Genomic DNA, 15,611 nt, shown 5'->3' with positions numbered 1-15,611 from the left:
AGCTGCCCGCTGCGCTTTGCGAGTCAGTTTCAAATCTGCCCGAGGAAAACGGCATGCCAGATGACGCGGGCGCGTATCGCGGTCGTTACTACAATTAGATATTCGCCCCAGTCTGATTTCCAAATAATAACACCGAAGACCCACCGCCGAAGGTCTTAGAGCTTCCGTTCTCCTTGTATTTACACTTTGAGCGCGATCGTCGATGCCTGCGCTTCGCGAATCCATCGATTTTTCCAGTGTGCATCGGATATCCTGTAAGGTAATCATTTTTATTAATTTTATTTTTATTATTTATTCATAGTTTACGGGACTTGTGATCCTCATCGGTTCTAAAAGTTATTTTTGGAACGTATTATAAGAGACGATGAGCTGGAAAAATTAGAAATATATAAAACTAAATTATTTATTAAGTAATTAAAGAAAAAATCATTTAAAATCATTTAAAAATAATTTAGATTGTTTCTGGAAATAGAATTTAGATTGTTGAGATTTTATTTATATTAACTTTATAATAATGCAATCTTTTCTTGTTTTATTATTGAGACAATAAGAACAATGACATATCAGAATAATATGGTTTTTAAAAAATTCTTTGTAGCATATGAAATATTGAAAGAATATGATCTTCTTCAAGTTTCTTGAATTAAAATCTCTTTATTGTAACAAATTTTCTGATTTTTGCATTTTTAATTTTTTAGGGGCTTGAATTTGCAGGTCTCAATATGCACTTCGAGCTTTATCCGAATCTAGTTTTTGTCATTGAAGAGAGCTAAAAATACGATTATTATATATATTAAAAATAACTATTCGTAGCTATTGTATAAATAAATTATAGAATTGGGTTAATGACCTTAGCGATGATATTAAAAGTATCCGGATACTAGTTAACAGATTTTTGAAAAGTAGGGAAAGAGCTATGAATATATGATTTCACGCGTACACTATTGGTTGAAACTATTATATAAATTCTAGTCTAATTTTGCAATTTGAATGAAGCAAATGAAAGAAAATATTTGATTTATTCGACCGCAATCTGAGAGCGATGCGCTTGCGTATTATTAGCCCGAAATGAATGACGCGATAGGGTTTTTATATCTATATGACTTAGTATTCAGGAAAGCGTATACCCACTTATTTGGAGATCAGGAGCTCCCTCGAGCGAGACGACTTTAGACCGGGTACTCTTTCGCCGACAACACCCCGTATATTTCATTTTTAAACAACAAAAAAATGCTAATGCACCGCCGCGCCCGTTATCGGCTCGGCTCTGTATATGAAATAATAAATAATCGGGTAAGCCCCGACGCCATTATTTTTACGTCGACTTTACTTCGGAGATACACATTTTCCCCGGGTTATACTTTCTACGTCGCCCGTTTCGTTATATACGTACAGTACGTGACGTTGACTATAGTGGCGGAATTTTACTGCCGGATAACTCGTCGTAATTCGCAAAACAGTTATTACGCAAAAATGCTTTGAACAAATGTCGATGTACAGGAAGACTCTAGCGCTCTCGCGATATATTTAATAAAATATCTATTTCATTAAAACCCATTTAACATTTTGCTTCGAATATTCTTGCTATATCTATAAATCTTTATATTAAAACTGAGATCGAAGTGATTTTTATGTTTATGATATCAAATAATATATTGAAGCGATTATATTTATATATTATTCGTGCAAATTAATATCGTCTAATTTACTTGTATATGACTTATCATCGAAACAAATTTGGAATAATGAATGCGAAAGTTGATTAAATTGCTCGTTTTAAAAAATCCTTAGAATGAACGAAATTTAACAGAAGGATTGAATTTGTATCATATAAAAAAAGTTTATATGACTCTTATGCTACTCTTATATTCTTGTACAGACGGAAGCCAAAGTCTAGCGAATTTAATATTCCGGCGAGAATTCGGCGGCATTAAATTGAATTTTCGATTCGGTTTACAACCTGAGTGTCAAGGCGAGATTCTGATTGACGCTGATTCGACCGCGACCTTTTTTCGCACGAGTAATATTCAACATCGGGCTATCGGGCCTCTTCAAATAGCATCAAATTTTTTTGAATCTTTTTTACATGTTTAAGCATTGCGTTATATATGCACCAAACACTTTTTATATGAATTGCAACTGATTGATTTTATTTTCTAAGATTTAACTTTTAATATTTGTATATTTATCTTCATTTGATTTCATATATATACTCCTGGACAAAATTAACGCATAATTTTTTTTCACTTTTTCTTTAAAATTTTTTGTTAAAACTTAAATATCAGCTTTTAAAGAAAAAGTGAAAAAAATTATGCTTAATTTTGTCCAGAAGTATATATTATACTCGATATTTGTTAAATCTTATAATAATTTATTGTTATAAAACATGATATCGTGCACGTATTCTATTAATACCTATCTTTTAAATACGTATTTTTCAAAAACAATTAAATTCATACATTTGGATTTAAAAAAATCTGGCGATAAACATTGAATTTTCTTAAATTTCCGATTTATTAAAAAAATTTATTTTTTTATTAGTTAGGCATATGTGTAAATATCAATTGCAATATGAAACGGAGTTAAATGGATATACATTGTGTGCTACAGCCTGCTAAAATGTTCATTAAAATTATTAAATACGAGACAGATAAATCTGGCATATATTGTAACAGACAGCAAACTGTAAATTTTCCATTTGAATGTGGGACGTTAATGCATCAGCTATTTACTATTTGCGGTCTGACAACGTTCTTAGGATTCCATGTCAAAATAGCTGGCAGTATACCAAGTATGATACTGAGAATTATGCAGAGAACTCCTGTTACGATATATTATTATTCTACAGTTTCAAAAGTGCATGAAACAGTTACCGGTCAAAGATCTTGTATGTTTATCATATCCTCGTAGAATTCATGAGGGATCGCGGCGTATTTTATACAATCTATTTAAGCTAATTTACATATGAATTATTTTCTCGTAAATATCTGTTGTGCTAGTGTTGATAAGCCAGAAGATATAATATATTCTGTATATGTGTGGGAATGATCATAAGTAAATATTTTTTATATGTTGAATACCAAAAGAGTATCAATTCTGTCATATCAATTGCACCATAAAAGCAATTGCAAAGCAAAAGCCATTATTTCTTACCTATTAAAACTTTTTCGAGTATTTCAAGTACTTCAAAATTTAATATATATTGATAATTGTTTATATTTCGCATAAAGAATTTATATATTTAGATTTAAAGTATTTTTATTTTTCCCGAATTTTGATATATTTATTTATTTTTATTTATTTATTTTTACATAAAAAATATTTTAAAATTTATTGATTACTAAAATTTTTGAAATAAATCCTGTTTCTCTTTTTTCGTTTTTTCGCTTTTTCGCTTTCTCTTTCTCTTTAAATATCTGAAAAGTTCATTTATTTATTTAGTTATGTATATATATAAAAAATTATTAAATGAATCTAAAATATTAAAGAAGAAAGATTTATGTAATACTTAATTCAAAGTTTTATTAAAGTTTAATTGAATTATTCTCTATTAATACAATAGAAAGGTTATATACATTATTTTATTATTTGTATGCGCTATTGCTTATACATAATATTTCATAGTACATGTAATTTTTTTAGCTGTATTTTAACATTCTGTTACAATATTATATATATTATCACATGTTTTATTACTTATGACTATTTTTTTAACTGCACTGTTTGCAAGAATTCTTCAATATATTTGATTGGAAGAATTTATTTGTATTATATATTAACAATTTTTTGTTTTGTGTATTTATATATTATACGAATATCTTTTGATTACTTAAATTTCCTGATGCTTTCTGAATAAATGGAAATAAATTTTGTAGCATTAATTGAATGTTTGATTACAAATATCCGCAAAAGATTGTTATGATTCCATCAACTCTGTCACTGTTACGTATATTTACGTAATTCTCAGGAGAAGAAATGATTTGCAATATAGAAACGCGGTCCTTCCGGAGCTTAGATCGAGATTGAGAAGCGGCCGTGCGAAAGAATCAGGCAAATCACGGGGACCCTTCTCATCGAAGGGATGCTCGCGCGCGCGATCAAACAGAAATTCCCCTAAATAAAGGAGGTTATCGGACTATAAACTTGCTACGTGGATCGATAGCTGCGGCGCGCTTATTTTTTGACTTTTATTCCGAAATTTTTATTGTTTATATAAATTATCGTCCGGCGTTGAATGTGGGATTACGGGGCGTATTAATGGGCAGCACATATATATTCGTATTTATTTACACAATTATCCGTTGACCGACGCGCAAAAAATATAATTGGCTGTGCTTTATGGCTTAAAATACGGATTGCTCGACGTCAAAACATATTTGTATTACGAAGCAACTTTTTATCAATAACATTCGATAAATCGGCATGTGATTTCGCGCGATCTGAATGAGATTTTTGTTATTTCGTAATTAAACACGTAAAAAATATTTTAACTTATCATATTGGGAAAATGCGCGCGATAACTATTTTCCTTATTAATTTTAATTATATTCTACTGTAAACTCTACATTTCCTGTGATTAATATCATTATTACTATGATATATATTAATATGATATATATTAATATTATTACTATGATATATATTAATACTATGATAATATAAAACATGAAACGTAAGTTTTGGAAAAATATTTTTAATTTGCACAGATATTTTTACATGTGTAGCATCGTAAAAATTTTAATAGAGAGAATTTATGCATATATTTTTTTATATACACACATGTTATTTATTTCCAAATATCTGTATGTTTGTATATGTTACATAATAAAAAAACATGAAGAAATATAAAATCGAAATATAAAAAAAATAACGTGCGAGGCCTCTTTATTGCTTGCATATACACTCAACTTTGCGCATCTCGATGTTTCGATTAAAGGCACGGATAAATCATTCGAAGAATCTCGAATTATACATTTGAATGGAGCGTCGGGTGAAATATCATATTTAATTTTTATTACATCAGCTATATGCATTGCTCCGCGTCTCCGACAGCGGTTCGAAGCTAGATGGGATGGTGGAGACCACCATAGATATACAGCGAGGACTGTAAACGCGGGGTGTATGTAAATATAGCGTGATACATTGGATACTCGCTTATAAACACCCCATTTTTATTCGGGTAACGTTTCGCCGCTCGGCACTCACCCTTCCCATCCACCACCGTGCTTCTTAGTTGCTGGCCCACCAAAGCGGAGAGGAGACAATGCCAACCTATTATTTTTTCGTTTTTATACGATATCACGCGCAACGTCGTGTCTCGAACATTGCAGCGAATATTTCGCAAAGATTGCGAAAGTATAAATATTCGAGAAAATAAAATAAAATAAATATTTGTGTATAATTAAAATTGTTTAACTCAATTTGTCAACATGTCTTAAAAGAGTAAGAATATATTATTTGAATATATGTTAATGTTATTATCAAAAACGTGTATCTATCATATAAAATTTCGTCATAAAAATAAAATGATTTAACGTAATAAATGACGAAGAAAAATAGTAGCTCTGCATCGCTTGCAGTTTTATTAGATTCCATTTAAATGTATCTTAAAGTTATTCTAAGAATTCAGTTCAAAAACATTATTAGTATTCAAGAACACTACATTGCTCTATTAACATGAAATATGAAGAGAAAGGCGTAAAAAATCTTGTGAATAAAATAAATATTAATTTATTTTTATATAATATTATTTCTAAACTTGTTTTACGATATTTAATTTACAAAGAAACTTTTTTGTCATGATGTTTCCACAGAAACACCATGAAATTAAGAATGAGCAATGCTCAATAATTAGGCTATTAGAGTATCATGAAAATATTTGATGGAAAGTCATTTCTTGTGCATACAAATTAAACAGATAATTTGATCGCGCGGATCGAATCACATCAGATTCTTCTGTCGAATGGCCTTGAAAGATGTTATTGCCTTCTTGAGTGCCCAATCAGGTTCGCAGTTTCCAAGAATGAGTGCCGGTTCCGAGTCGCGATGCATCTTTTTCGCACCGTCTACTTTTTCGCTGAAATCGCGCCAAAGATTTCGTCTTATAAAGATTCATAAATTCTGCAAACTATTTTTTGTCATGTTTTTTTCTATTACTGATTAATTTAATACGGTGAATGTTTGGAAAACAAGATTAATCGTGGGATATTCATTGCTTTCGTGACGGATGATTATTAATTTTTTAATAATTTATCCTTTTAAACATGAAAGCTGCATAATTTTTCATATGATTACATATAAATAGCGAATTCTGAGGATTAAAGAATTTTAATAATTTAGTTATAAGAATGCATTACTAAATAAATAATAATAAAATAATAATAAAATAAAAAATAATAAATAATAATAAATAATAATAAAATAATCAACCGTTAGTATTTAACATTATAAATTTCTTTTCAGGCATATTCGTAGTTAGAAATTTATCGATATTGATATATAACACACTTTTGGATTTTTATTTATCTATAAACAAGTATCTTAGCAAAAAAGGCTATATTAAAAAAAACTTAGAATATTAAGAATTTATTTTTTTTATATTTATACGATTCTATTCTTTCTCACTTTTTTCCCTCTCTTTCTTTGTATAATTGTTAAAAAGGTTGAATTTATTTTTAAGTGCTTTAAATGAATGGTATATATATCGTTTACCCGGCTTGTACGTATCGATTTGACTTCGAAAATTCGACACCCACGCATAGAGCACACGTGTTAATGTTATTTACGCCATGATGTTATTTATGCGCGCCAACTCGTGTTTGAACAAGTGTGCCACGATGACGACAACGCTCGTCGAAATTGGGAAAAAGTGTTTGTCAGCAAACGAACGCGCCAACGATCACAAATAATTTTAAGCCGGCTAATGGTAAGGACGTCAATCAGCAAATTGTACTGCTGCGAACATTCCCCCTTTTCTTTCGAAACTCGCGATGGCAAATCTAACGCGATTATTAATTCGATATCGCGTCTTAAGGGATATGCAAACATCGATAAGAGGAAATATTTATTTACACGCGTTCTCAAAATTGTAAAAAAAATTGTAAAAAATATCGCAAGAAATTATTAAAGGTTTTAATTTGTTTCTAGCTCGAAATTATATATCATATCGATTAATTCAATTTTATTCGGATTATTTTCGAAATCGATGAACGTATTTTAATTATTTACGATTAATTTCTGAAAATTGTTAGTTAATGGAGCAAGAATTGTGGATACAAAAAATGTATATATTATTACTACACTTTATATACGATATGATTCGATATAATTGATGTGTATGAACAATCCGCAACTCATTTCATAAATTAAAATGAACTGGACGATGTTAGTTCGTTACTGTATGGACTGGTTTATTGCATCTTAATTTAAATGCTGATTGCTACAAGTTGAAACATATGCAATGTTGTTTGAATATATATTCAATGGCATGTGGACGTGCCTCGTTTTTCAGTTATTCCGTATGTAGTCAGGTGACAATAACGCAGTGGTCGTCAATTACAATTGCAGAGACGCTCTGATATGATGCGCAATACAAGTGTTATTTATATGTATGCGCATACAATTCCCTTTAATTCAGAAACTGATAACCAACAATAATTGATTTTTCTATTTTTAGTAATATAGTATTATATATATGATAGGAAAATAGAATTTTTAAAAAATTAAAAAATTTATTAAATATATATATCAAAAAATAAATACATATAAAAGAAAATGTATATTTTCTATTACCATAATATAGCTCTTATAATTATAAATGCAGTGTTTAAGAATTCAAAGAATATATATGTACATCAATCATAATTATTTACAATGTTAGAAACAAGAAAATTTATGTACATAATTCTTGCAAGTTGTAATTTACATAAATAGGTTTTTATCAATAAAACCGGTTTATAGCTTGTTAGTGAATTTATTAAATGCACAGAAATTCTCTTTCTCTCTCTGCTATCAGGTTCCTAGAATCAGGTTACGTAGGAAAATTTTATTCATTGTAATTTGTTACATATATATTTCAAAGCATTATAATTATTATAAGAAATACTCTGTTTCTTTATTACATTACCTCCAATTAATAAACTAATTTTTAGCGTTACTCACGTATAAGTCAGGTCATAATCGAAGAGAAGTGATGCAAATTCACACATGCTTTATCAGTTTAACATGCATTGATGATATGTAATTATAATCTTAATATACGTATATGTATGTGTATATATGTGTGTATATGTGTGTGTGTGTGTCTGTGTGTGTGTGTGTGTGTGTGCGTGTATTAATATATATTATTTAAAATAAAATTTTATTCAAAATTTAATTTATAAAAATTACGATACTTTTGCTTGTGATGAAACATTAAGTTAACTCTTTTATATGTGTTATAAGTTACTCTTTTATGTGTGAACTTGATGAAATCACTGATAAATTATTTGCGAAATTTATCTGCTCTCTTGCGGGCCATAGACGTTGCTCGTATCACCACTACACTCGTAAGTAACGGAGAAAGTGTAATCCACGTTAAATGCATTTGTGTATCGCGAGGTAAAGGAGACCGCGCTCTCACCGGTTTTTCCGCTTTTGTTTCCACTGCGAGGTAAATAAAAAGGAAACAGGAAGGAGGATACTTGGGCAGAAACGCGCCCGTCCGAAGGGTGCTGTTTATTAAAGGGCATTAATCTGCGAATCTGTACCGGGTGTCCGCTTTGGCTCTCGCGGCGAAATGATATTACTTAGCGCGTTTCCGTGATGCTCGCTTAAATTGCGTTTTGTAATTAGCCAAGAGGCAACGCGTCCACGGGTTTCCCCAGCGGTTCCTTTTCTCCTCTTCCCTACAACTTCCGAGTTCTTTTATAGTTTTTTTTTCTCTCTTCTCGTCCTTCTACCGTTGACGTGCTTCCCAACGCTCGTCCTGCTTCTCGAGAGCGTCCCGCAAGATTTATAATTGCATTTGTCGGATTTTATGCTATGTACACTGGACACAGTTATCCGGGTTGACTTCTCGCATGTGAAAGGGCACGTTGTTCTTGTGATTACGAAGCATTAAATTCATTTTACAGTACATTATTAAGATGCGATTTTTGTTTACATATTGCGTCAAGGATTACGTATATATTTACATATATTTGATATATTATTTATTATTATTTCTATAAGATTTATTTTTAAATATAAACAAAAGTATGTAATATATATAATCCAATATATTTGTCATAACGGTGTTAAAATTATATGATAACTGTGTTATCTTATGTTAGTATATTTTTTTTCATGATAGTAATTTACTGAAATTAAAATTTGTGTAACAATTAATTTGAAATTTTTTTTAATGCAAAAGTAATACATTCTTTTATAAATTTTTATTTTTTAATATAAAATATAAAATATAAAATATAAAATATAGATTATTGAAAAATATATGCATATTGCATTATCTACTTCGTATCATATTAATTTGATAAAAATAAAGAAAAAAAGAAACATTCATATTAAAAAAAAATAACGAAATACGATATTTACTCATTATTATCGTTAATTTATATCATCAGACTATAAACCAATCTTTTAATAATCCCGTTGAGAAAATACGATTTTAATACGATGCGATAAAGTAATTCAACAGTTAACCGTTAGAATAATAGTTTGAATATGCTGCTAGTGTTCTATCTTCGGTCCGGATATATTACACGTTGTTTGCATTATGCACAGCGCCGCTCTAGAAAGTAAACGTGAATGCGGGGAATCCATGCATATCGCAACTTTATGCCTGCGAAGTGGATGCTAAGAATATCTCGCGTGTTGCAGCGGACACGAATGGCCGGGAAAGCACTACAACTGTTCACTTTGGTTCTTCTGGCTGAAAATAGCGTAACTTTAACGTTATTATACACAGATATCAATGGAAACGGGTCTGCGAATCGTGGGAATCGACTTGTTCCTATCTTCGAGTAATTTATTAGTTTATTTTGGCACATACATATTTATTAGATCGCAAAGCGCAATTTTACATTTGTCTACATAAAGTACAATATTGGTTTAGAAATTTAATTTTAAAAAAACATTTGTTTTATAATTATAACAGACTTTTTGTAATTTTAAGAGTATATAATAGTAATGGCTTCATTACTTGCATATATTTAGAATATAATATATATCTTAAAATTATTTAATTATATTATTTATCTAATATAATTAATGTCATGAATTTTACTTTTTTTCAAGATTACTCAACGAAAATTATAAAAAGTCTGTTATAATTATAAAACATGTGTTTTTTTAAAATTAAATTTGTAAACCAATATTGTACTTTATGTAGACAAATGTAAAATTTTACGTAACTTTTGTATTTTTATGTAAAATGTAAATTTTAAGCATCTGTTATATTATCATTTATGAAACACATATTCTCGCAATAATAACGATGCGGAATGATAATAACCTTACATCTCGGAATGCCAGTATCAATATAAATCTTATTTTTGACTAGTGAGTCATCGTAATGCAAATTACGAGTCGCCTGACGCAATCCGGCTATCGGTACGAGGATCGCGATTACAGCGTCAGCTGTTCGTCGCGTCTTCACGTGCTGTACGCGCCATAGTGTCAGCACCGGTTATTAGTGTTAGAATCAACGTACAGCTGGAGGCTCCTAGCATCACGAGGGCAGAGGAGCAAAACAGACCGGAAAAAGCGAGAATAGAGAGAACGGGACGGTCGACTCGGTCGTGCTCTTCTCGTTGTCCCTCCTGTCTTCATAATATCGCACACGTTTCTGTCTTTCGCGCGTACACGTGGAGGCGAGCATCCGCGGCTCGTTCTCGCTCGGCAAAACTTAACAAAACAATTTGCTCCAAAGCAAACAACGGCATCCGGTTTACTTGTGAATAAACAACATATTTATTTTTAGAAGCCCTCGTGATCGTAACTCGTTCGTTCGGACGATCGCATCCGAAAGCGCGTTACTATTTGTCGGGCGTTACATGAGCTAACGACTGGACGACTGGATCAAAATTGTCGGTGACATAAGCGCTTCGTTATCTATGCTAGTTTTTTTCTCATTAAAAAAATTACACGTGATCTTATGTAGGCGCGATTATCATATTATCGAGTTTTTTTATCTAATGAATAAAAAAATTCATAATCTGATATGATTTTATGATTATTTTATGTTTATTATTTAAATGGCTCTTTTATGTAATTGGGGAATATTTTTGTTTTAAAATTGAAAGAAAAATATATCAAAGAATACTTGCTTTTTTCTACTTCTTTCTCTTGTGATAATATTTACAATAGAAAGTAACTAAATAAAATTATGTAAACAATAATGCAGATATTATTATAATAAGTAAAAAGTGCTGCCGTCAAATTAAAGTCATTAAGATAAAATTATCGGGAGAGAGGTTTGCGGTTAAAAAAGTCAAATTAAAAGTTGAATTTAATGATAAAATAATACACACATATTGACGAATGCTGATTTAAACATTCAGACGATGTGACAAATGGTTTCCATTAATGGCACATTGATTAAAGTGATAAATTAGTCCTATTACCTGGATTTGACATAAATTTACTGATATTGACTTCGTTGTTGTATATTAATTATTAAATTACAGCTAAAATGTCTCCATGATTTCATCATTTATGCCAGTTTAGCATGAATCTGCGCATCACATCCGCATCATTTCGCGAAAAATCCATTTATATTTACAGCCATTCGGTAATTCCGTAAATAATCGAATCGTAAATTCGAATTTCACAATTACCGGTACCGTGTCCGGAGAGAGGACCGAACAGATTGCATATTCATCATTCGAGAGTGCCATTTCAGACGAGACATTTCGTCGTCCGGCCAATGATCCTGGAGACGCGTTATACGCGCGAAAAATTAGCATGTAGAAGGCAGTAGTAAAAATAATAATTGACGAGATTACTCGGCCTCCTCGTGAGACACTCGGAACGAAATGAAATGTTTTATCGTCGTGCCGTGTCTGAGGGTGTTCACGGGAACCGACAGGTCATTCCTCCCACTCATCCTCCCGTTCCTTCTCTCGTTCTCGCGCGGTACAGGCAAGGGCGGAGGGAGAAGAGAGAATTGATCGTAATCATATTTTCAGGGGAACGGATTTATGCAACGTACTGCGTCGTCTCTGTACATAAAACGCATTTAAAATTCTCGAGGCGCAACCGGGAGGTGCCCTGTTCCCGTCTCTGTCGATAGCGCGGGCCGCCTCGCGTCGATGGTAGGCGCCGCGGGGGTTGTAATTGGCAATATCTATCGAATTTTACAATAAATCTCACCGTGCCTCGAAGGAGAGAATCGAGGGGGTGGGTCGCCGCGGCAATAAAACACCGGGTAGTATCGCGAGGGGGCTGCCGCGCCGTGCACTTAACGACTTATCTTATCTTCGAATTAGGTCGCGGTTAGAGCTACGCTTAATACTGAGCTACGGAGACACGCGGCTGCGATCGTAACCACGTGATTTATATTCCAAGTGTTATTAGCTCGTGGCGTGAAAATATTCCGGATTAAATCATTTCCATAATAAAAAGAATGCTGTGATTATTTATATTAATTTCTCTCATGAAAAACAAGCATCTTGTTATTTATCAAAAATTTTATTAAATTATTGAAGACAGAAAGTAATATAATAATAAAGATATTCGTTATTGATATAGTTATACATGTGCATACATTCATGCAAATGTATGTAAAAATTATTTTTTAATATTTTAACAATCAAGTTTGCTGGCGGCGTGTTGCTTCCAGCAACGGACGCGTGACCAAGTACACTTCCAGTGTGTTATCTCGAAACTTTGGTTGAGTATATTAGTTTTGACGAATTTTTACACCTTATTGTATTTTTTATGTGTGTATGTCTTCTTTATAAATTATTATTATTATGATTCTTTGGTACTCAATATCGATGTAGCATCCATGAAAAAATAATGCGCGTTATCAGACATGTATAAATAAATTTTGGAATTATATGCATGTATGGATGACTAATCTCGAGAGAATATAAATATTTATTTTATATATATATAATTTGCTCTTATAAATAATTCAATTACCTAATACTTGAATAATTACTTGTTCGATTCTGTTGCAATGATCGAGACTCGCAAAATATATTAATTTCGTAATATCTGAAAACACACTTAATGAATACATTAAATTCTTACTCTTCCCAATATGTACATTATTGGAGACGTGATTTTCTAAAATATATTATTCAATCATTTTGAAAATTAGTTTTTTATAGATCTAATAAAAAATGCATTGTAGCGATGCAGATGTTATTCCGCGAAGAAAATAAATCCATACTCTCTGTATTGGCATCATCTAATTTTACGCATTAATAATTATGTATAAATATAAAAGGCATTAACTACAACTGATCTCGTCTGGAGGAGGTAACAGAGAAGTTAATTAAAATCGCCGTCAATTTTCTGCCTTGCGGCACGTCGTTGTTCGCGCACGTGACGCGATTTGACAATGAACATATCGAGAGAGAAGGACGTTGGATCTTCGGTTTGTCGCGTAGCGGTAAAAGATCCGTTTGTTTATTTCCACGTGACACAATACTTAATATACAACATTTTCTATGATGCCGCGGGATGACGACGACAAGCACGATGGTGTGCATCGCGTGTTTTGTTTGCGCGTTTTCTTTTGTCGCGTGTATGTCCAGCTGCGCGTCGAGAACTCGGCTGGCTCATGCAAATGTACAATGTGTTTCAATAGCCCCCCACATATTTATATATGCTATCCGGTTCAGTATTTTCTACCGCGACTGTTTATTTCTGTGCCTCGTGTACGGAGAATATGCGCGAGCGAGGCTCTCTTTTTCAAGAAAGGGAAAGGGAAAAGGGAAGGAGAATCGAAGGAGAGAGGGACAAGCGGTGAAAGACAGCCGCTGGCAAGCAAGTTTCATCGACCGCGTGCGACGATCGTTATACATTACCTTGCCACCCTACACGCGTCACGCGTAGAAATAAACGGAGTTACATTTTGTAATTACACCCCCTCCGGGTCGATGCCGACTTCGCATAGTAATCGATCAGGCGTCCCTGCGACTCGCCTGAAAATTTACGATTTCAAAGTCTCCGTAACTTTGCAGATTATTTAACACGGCTGAAGATTCTTTTCGATGAGCTTGACATTCGAGAATGATATTATATGGAATTGTGCATGTATTATATGGAATTTTATTCAAAAATTGAAATATATTTTAAAATGCACAAACAGAGAGACAACTGTATTTTCTTTTATTCGTTTTTTCGCTTCACAATCCATGCAGCGACGTTTGCAGGTGTATTTCTGAGATTTGCGCAACACATATACTTGAACAGAGATTTAGCTAATTATACCGTGCCAAAATAATTTAGAATCTCGGTCATATTCTATACTGATGCTTATAAGTCATTGTGATTGCATCATTATGATTCTGGCCAACTTATGAACTTAAATATAATCGATTCTCATACTTTAAATGGTGGACGCTTACGTCAAATAATTTATTAGATCGATAAAAGATAACGTTGTTGTGAAGAAAATTTTATTATTGATACATTTACAATAAATAATGTATCTAAAGTTATTTATACAAGTAACTGTAATTACATTTACGAGTTTATCGCGACGATATTATAAATTTGTCCATCGGGCAAAAAGAATTGAGAACAACTGCATCAAAAATCGTGCCTCATATATGTTTTAATAAATCTAGCAACATATGATGTCTCGTTTTTTACGGCGAAAAACGCGATTTAAAATAACGGCAATGTAAATAAAACTTTACATCATAAAATACGGAACATAAAATATCGCCAGTTTCAATAGCACATAAAATACTCCATTGTGTGACGTTTAGTAAAATATCATATTTAAATTACATTTGCTCGTGTATTCTTTCCGTTATGGATCTTTGAAGTCTTTTTTTAAATCGACGAGCGCTCTTTATTTCGCGCGAAATGCCAGTGTCACCTCGTGAGGAAAATGAATATTAATATAAAGACGGCCGATTTCCGCAACGAATAATATAATAGCCGTTCCGCGCAAAAGATGCGTCTGCGACCGAGAGGGCGAAGCACCCGAAGACGAAGTGTTCTCATTATACCCGGTGATTTATGTGCGTGCCACCTTGCCGTCGGAAGAGATTCTAGGTTAAAAATAAAGTTAAAAGAAAAATAAGGCTTACGGGGTGCAAAGTCGAGAAAGAGAGGAGGAGGAGGAGGAGGAGGAGGAGGAGGAGGAGGAGGAGGAGGAGACGCCGCGGCTTGCGGAATATATTACAAAAATAAGCTCGCCGGCAAACGGCGAGACGCGACGTGCAGAAAAGCGCCGAAAAAACTTTGAAACTTTGGGAGCCTCGAAGATCGATGCCCCTCGACCTGGCCTGCCGCGTAACTTTTCTTGTTTATCGAGACGTGAGAATAAAAATCCACAATCGTACAAGTAATTTCATGTCTTCACCTCTCTTATCAAAAATTTATTAATATTTGCATTTATTGTTAAAACTAATATTTCAAAGAAACCATCTTTTTCGACAAAATAT

General features: G+C 32.5%; 1 protein-coding gene across 24 annotated transcripts in view; it reads left to right on the top strand.

Annotated features, from left to right (window-relative positions):
* Window positions 1-15,611, top strand: part of Foxp (forkhead box transcription factor P) — a 285,273-nt gene that overhangs the window by 129,853 nt on the left and 139,809 nt on the right. Inside the window, exon 1 of one of the 24 annotated variants that reach the window (XM_083098189.1) lies at window positions 15,338-15,511. The exons of the other annotated variants lie outside the window; for them this stretch is intronic. The gene's annotated coding sequence lies outside the window, so the exon portion shown is untranslated. Of the gene's footprint in view, window positions 1-15,337; window positions 15,512-15,611 lie in introns of those variants that run through there. 24 annotated transcript variants of the gene reach the window in all.

This window comes from Camponotus vicinus, unplaced genomic scaffold (assembly GCF_025532165.1).
Source record: "Camponotus vicinus isolate PSW18456_S1 unplaced genomic scaffold, iyCamVici1.0 SCAF_4, whole genome shotgun sequence".
NCBI lineage: Eukaryota > Metazoa > Arthropoda > Insecta > Hymenoptera > Formicidae > Camponotus > Camponotus vicinus.
The sequence above is the reverse complement of the archived record's forward strand: the minus strand, read 5'-3'. Positions and strand labels throughout refer to the sequence as shown.